General features: G+C 35.9%; 1 protein-coding gene across 1 annotated transcript in view; it reads right to left on the reverse strand.

Moving 5' to 3' along the window:
- Positions 1 to 5,640, reverse strand: part of LOC144970135 (uncharacterized) — a 36,149-nt gene extending 30,509 nt beyond the window's left edge. The window contains exon 1 of the mRNA XM_078909389.1: positions 5,377 to 5,640. The gene's annotated coding sequence lies outside the window, so the exon portion shown is untranslated. The remainder of the gene's footprint in view (positions 1 to 5,376) is intronic.
- Positions 5,641 to 6,000: the final 360 nt, after the last annotated feature.

The raw sequence follows: 6,000 nt of genomic DNA on the forward strand, positions 1-6,000 counted from the left end.
AAACTTCAAATTTTTTTTGGTGTGATTCACAAGGCACAAGTTTTACTACGAAATGAGGTAAGTTTCATTTACTCTTCAGTTTTCATTATTTTGTAATGATTATTTTTCCGCGGTAGGTCAGGTAATAATGATATTACCTCTTTAGCCAAGGCTAATTATCTTGCTAATGTTTAATTTTAAATGACATTGTGTGTTGGGCCTCAACTTAGCTCAACTGCTTGTTAGAATTTCCTGCCCCCCGCCCCCCCCCCCCCCCTTTCTTTCACCAAATTGGGTGAAGTATTTGGTTTTTCTTTTTCCAAATTTTATGTACGCTGTTATGTATGCGTGGATATGAGAAGTAATACAGAGTGTTTTAGAACTCATTTTATTCATTAATTCACTATATCATTGCTTACATCGCTCAGTCAATTTTGAATTTTCTCTTACAGCATGGACCACACAATTGCAAGTCATCACCAAGCAGTGAATTCATTATGTAGGACATGTGGTATGATTTGTTTAACACAGAAATAGAAACGTGCCCGCAAGAAACCATTTAAATGTTCAAATTATTCTAATGACATTCTTTTAGTCTATGGGACTGACACGGCATTGGACAAGCAAGGAGCACACTCATAATTTATGTGTAAAAAGTACACATTATAAAGCACATTGAACACACGACTCATTAGCTTCTTTGTATTTTCTCATTGCCAAGACGCTAATAATAAATAAATCAACCTTGAAACGGGTTGCACTTGCATGTTTGATATCGACAGAGTAGAATATAACAACAAACTCCAAAACGCAGGAGAGACTTTCAAATCTCATGCACGAGCCACTGACCCTCAGGGATGGTTCTATTGCCTCTGAATTGGACAGAATACCGCATTACACCACAGGCTTACCACAGCAGATCATTCATTGGCAACCACTGCCACAAATACTTACAAGAAAAAGTCTACACTTACAATTATCCAACAAACAAAGAACTGCACCCACGACCCACTCATCATTGACGACGCATGCAGTATTGGATTAATTTTCGACAATATAAACAAGGCCTATAGTCATGTGCACAACTTTATTTCACACACAAAATCAAAGCAGACACAATCCAATATATTCAAAGTGCAATAAAACATTACACGGATATATACAGAAAATATTTTCCAAACAAAATAATCCCAAAACAACACCTCCTTGAGTACCACTGCATACCACACATCACTCAATATAAGTTTAGACTTAGACTTCTTGGAGAACAAGGCACAGAGACCTGTCACCAAACAACAGGAAAATTGGAAAAAAAGGGCATCCGGCATTATCAATGATATGAATAAAATGCGATTTGTCATCAACGCAATGCAGTTAAAGACCAGCCCCAAACTACACTGACGAGTTTGAATGCTCGTAGCGGATATATTTTTGTTGAGAAAAAATACGTTTTTGTGAGGAGAAGTATTTACATCTTGTCTTTATAATACATAAAATTCAGACAAATCCATAGCAACGTTTTTTTTTCTCTAATTTTTGAAATGTTGCACCCGCTATATTTTTTGTGTAATTTGTTACCGTCCATTGATAACTTATATTGAGAAATCTAGTAATACTATGAAAAAATAAAAAACACACAGTAAAAGTAGAAAATATAAACTTTTATACCAAGTAGTGATATTTCAACTCATTCAATATGGGTGTCTAACAGACAACAAAACAAAACATTGTTAAATTGAGTGAAACGGCAATCCCCGTTAGGTAAATTCCTCTCGGTGATTGACCGGGTCAGCAGGTGTCAGGAACGGGATACCGTCTCAACTAAACTGTTGTCGTTGTGTACGCTGTGTATCACGCTTGATTTAAACCGCCGACTTTGAACTTGACATTGAAATTGTGGTTACTGTTGCCCTCCATGTAGTAGACTACTTACGTCCATGTCAGCCTCTCTCGATCTCTTACTCTTTTCCACTGTTATCAATTTACTGGGTCAGTTGTATTTACAACTTTGAACTGCTCAACTTTAATGGAGTGGACACAAAATTGCAATCAAGATTTGAAGGAGAATAGAAACTAAATATCTAAATGTAACACAAAAATGACATGATGACGATATTAAATAATCTTTGAATGTAATAATTTAGAGATAGATGTTGTCAAGTATTTGATTAGATATATAGATAGATAGGTTGATATATATATATAATATATATATATATATATATATAATATATATATATATATATAGATAGATATATAGATAGATAGATAAATAGATAGATAGATAGATAGATAGATAGATAGATAGATAGATAGATAGATAGTCAGACAGACATATCAATAGCATCATCAATGACCATGACTGTTGCAGATAGGCCTATTGGCTAATAGTGGGTTTCCTGTCTTTCTCCTTGCTAAGTTATATACGGATCTGGCTTGAAAATTATATTATTTCCCTTACTAAAATTTTCTTAATCAATATCAACTCTATTTATAAGTAAGCGTGAAATATTTCGATCACGGACAGACCCTTAAAAAATCCTTTAAAAATACTATGAAAATTTGAGTTAGATTAACGCTTTTTTAAATAAAGTTGTTAAAATGGCCTCAAACGTTGTTATTGGGGACTCTCAAACTCTATAACAATGAATTCCATCCACACTGTGGAAATGTGACCCACTGTCTTAAAGCAATATTGTGACAGGATGAGTCAGGTGCTGGAAATTGAGTTTATCGATGTTATGCGTTTAGGTAAAATGTTCACAACATCCGCCAGCCGGATATGACGTACCAACACACAAAACTATAACTTTTAACGTTTACAGTCTGATTGATATTATTTAGTGAGAACCAATCATTAAAAAGGCTGTCTAAAAACAATAACAAGGAGCTGGGTGACGTCAATTTTGTTCCTTCTGTAGTCACAAACACGAAACTAAGGGATAGTGTAATAATATAATATGTGTGATGACTGAGAATAAATAAAATTGCTTCCTTTCCAAAAAAAAACGTTTTAAAGTGAGTATGTATTATGATATTATCTAATTCTTTATTTTGGTTCAATTCATATTATAACGTTTTGAGACGGTGGGTCACAAATACGGCAGTGGGATGATGAATTAGTTCCGATTGTTATAACTTATCGGTATAAATCATCCATCAAAAGAGAGCTTAGATCCTTATCTACAAATCTTCCACCATCTATTTTTTGCTCATAGTTGAGTCACCATCCTAATCCACACAGTCGCCAATGTCGTACTTGTTGTCGCATTGAGTTTTATATTGAGCTTTTATATAGCGTAATATCCACTTAACGTGCTCAAAGCGCTTTACAAGGGGTCCCTGGTCAACAGCAACATTTAACATGTAGGACGAGACATGACGCCTGTTAGGCGATATTACAATTTTTCGGACAAAGACAACGCTGTTAACGGCCAGGTACTCATTTTACACCTGAGTACGGTGAGAGAATGTGAGTAAAGAGTCTTTTCCAAGGACTCAACTATGCGTCGAGCGAGGCTCGAACCCAGGACCTTCCGATCCGAAAGCGAGTGTCATACCACTAGACCACATAGCCGCATCCGCACGCCAGGAATGAACATAACTTTTCCGGGCATCAACATAACATATGCCATTAAACTTCTGTATTTTTAAAAAACAGCCAAAAAAAGACAACTAAAGCATTAATCTAGCGCAATATCCATTAAACGTGCTAAACACATTTTAGAAGGGGACCCTAGCCGACAGCAACACTTAAACATTTAGGACGAGACAATACGCCTGGTAGGCGAAAGTAACATTTTATCGACAGACAACGCTATTATAATTTTATTTATCAGCCCCCCCCCCCCCCCCCCCCTCATACATCCCTAAATCGTGTTGCTGTTCCGATATTCGTTGGATCATACAATGAATTATTATATTGTACTTAGTTAATAAGCTTTATACAATTATTGTTATCTTTAGCAAGTAGTTGGGATTCGTATCCTGGCGCTAAAATGATCTAGATGTGCCGAATGCGCCGTAAAACCCTTAAAAATTGACAAGACATAGGATTCGTAAAATTGAATGATTTATAACAACAAAAATAACCAAAAAGTAACAGACCATTTGGTTGCAGGAATGTATATGTGCGTGTGTGTGTCTGTGTGTGTGTGTGTGTATGTGTGTGTGTGTGTGTGTGTGTGTGTGTGTGTGTGGGTGTGTGTGTGTGTTTGGGGGGGGGGGGGGGGGTTCGCGTACTTGTGTGTATTTATATCAGTTTTTAATGTTTAGAGCAATGACGACAATAGTATATCCTTTCTAATAAATATCATTTATTTATTCATTTCTGAGGATTGTGGAATACTTATACGTTTCTTGTGAATAAATTGTTAATCTTAATCTGCCCATATTATAAGCGCTTGAGTCCAATATTTTGTATATCTTTAATACATGCAGCTTTGTGATCTTTTGGTATGACATTCGCATTCGGAACTCTAGGCCCATGGTTCGAATCCCACAGTGGTGACCAAAGATAAGTCCCTGAAAAAGAGGCCCTTTACTCACATTCTCTCACCATGCTAATGTGTAAAATGAGTACCTGGCTGGGCGGTAACAACTTTATCTCTGTCGAAAAACGCTGTAAAATAAATACCCTTACAGGGGTCATGATTGGTCCTAAACGTTCAGTGTTGTTGTTAGGGAATCAATGGTCGGACAGCATATGTAGTAGATTTGCGCAAATTAAAAAGCCTACATATTCTATTTTCTTTTTTAAGGAAATTGAAATACGCCGTTGAATATTTTATGTTAGTTATAGTATCATCTTAATGTAGTTGGCTCGTATGTTAGTTTTTGTTGGGTTATTTTGTTTGTTTGTTGTTTTCGTTTTGTTTTGTTATTTGGGGGGGGGGGGGGGGGTCTTTAGGGTTTTTTGTTTGTTGGTTTGCTTCTTTTTTTGTTTGTTTGTTTGGTTTTTTTTTTTTTTTTTGTTGGGTTTTTTTTACTTATCAATTTATCAACCTATTGTTCTGAAATCGATGCTCGAGAGGTATCGCGTTTCGTGTTGTTAAACACACAAGAGATGTTGCACGTCATCAGTGATCAAATGATTGAGATTTATCTAAAAACTCTGCCCGGCTATTTGCACAAATTACCTAACTTGAATTGATTGTCAATGATTAACAATGAGCATTAACTTATTTTAGTGATCCTTTAAATTGGTGCCGAACGGGTGACTTGTACTTAACGAAAAAAAAACAACATTAGGTTCTTTTTTCTTTTACTGGGGGGAAAACGTCAACGTTGTGAAGCGATTTGAAAACGGAGACAACACGATAACAAGTTGAATTAATTTCAAATTATTTCTTTCTATTTATTTTTAAAAGAAAAAAAAAGGAAAAACAAACAACATACCTGTAAACAATAAATCCACCGATATCCACAAGCTATTCGCAGACACCCATCTATCTTTTACTAATATATTGTGATATTATTGTCGTGATACATATCACGGTATCGCTAACTGCATAACATACAATGACAATGCCCCTACTATCTACAGATAATACAATAATATATCAAGAACAATCTACAGGAAAGTGAGAGGGATTCGAGAAGTCGGGTGTCTTTTGTATTCTGTCTTTGCTTACACCTGGGTACCGGATTCCAGGGGACAATGCCATCAAACAAGGGGAGGGGTGCAGGGGAATGAATGGCGGTTAGCTAGGTATGACGGGGATATTTTAAGATTTATTGGTAATAGACAATCGTTCTCTCTTGTCATTGTCGACGATGATATGTGACCCGCTGTCTCAACCTGCTTATAACTTAGAAATCTCCTGATATTATGTCCTTCTCCTGATATGTCCTTCTCCCATATTGCTTCTTCTGTTAGAAATTTTCATGCAATTTTATTTATTATTTTTTATTTAAAATAGGGTTGGAGGGTGGGGGGTCGAAATTTTTCCCTACAACCCATGTTAATTATTTGCCAACAAGCACAGAATTACTAGCAAATCTAAACAATTTAAAACTATG

Source organism: Berghia stephanieae, chromosome 4 (assembly GCF_034508935.2).
Source record: "Berghia stephanieae isolate SIO BIC M18660-M18661 chromosome 4, UCSD_Bste_1.3, whole genome shotgun sequence".
NCBI lineage: Eukaryota > Metazoa > Mollusca > Gastropoda > Nudibranchia > Aeolidiidae > Berghia > Berghia stephanieae.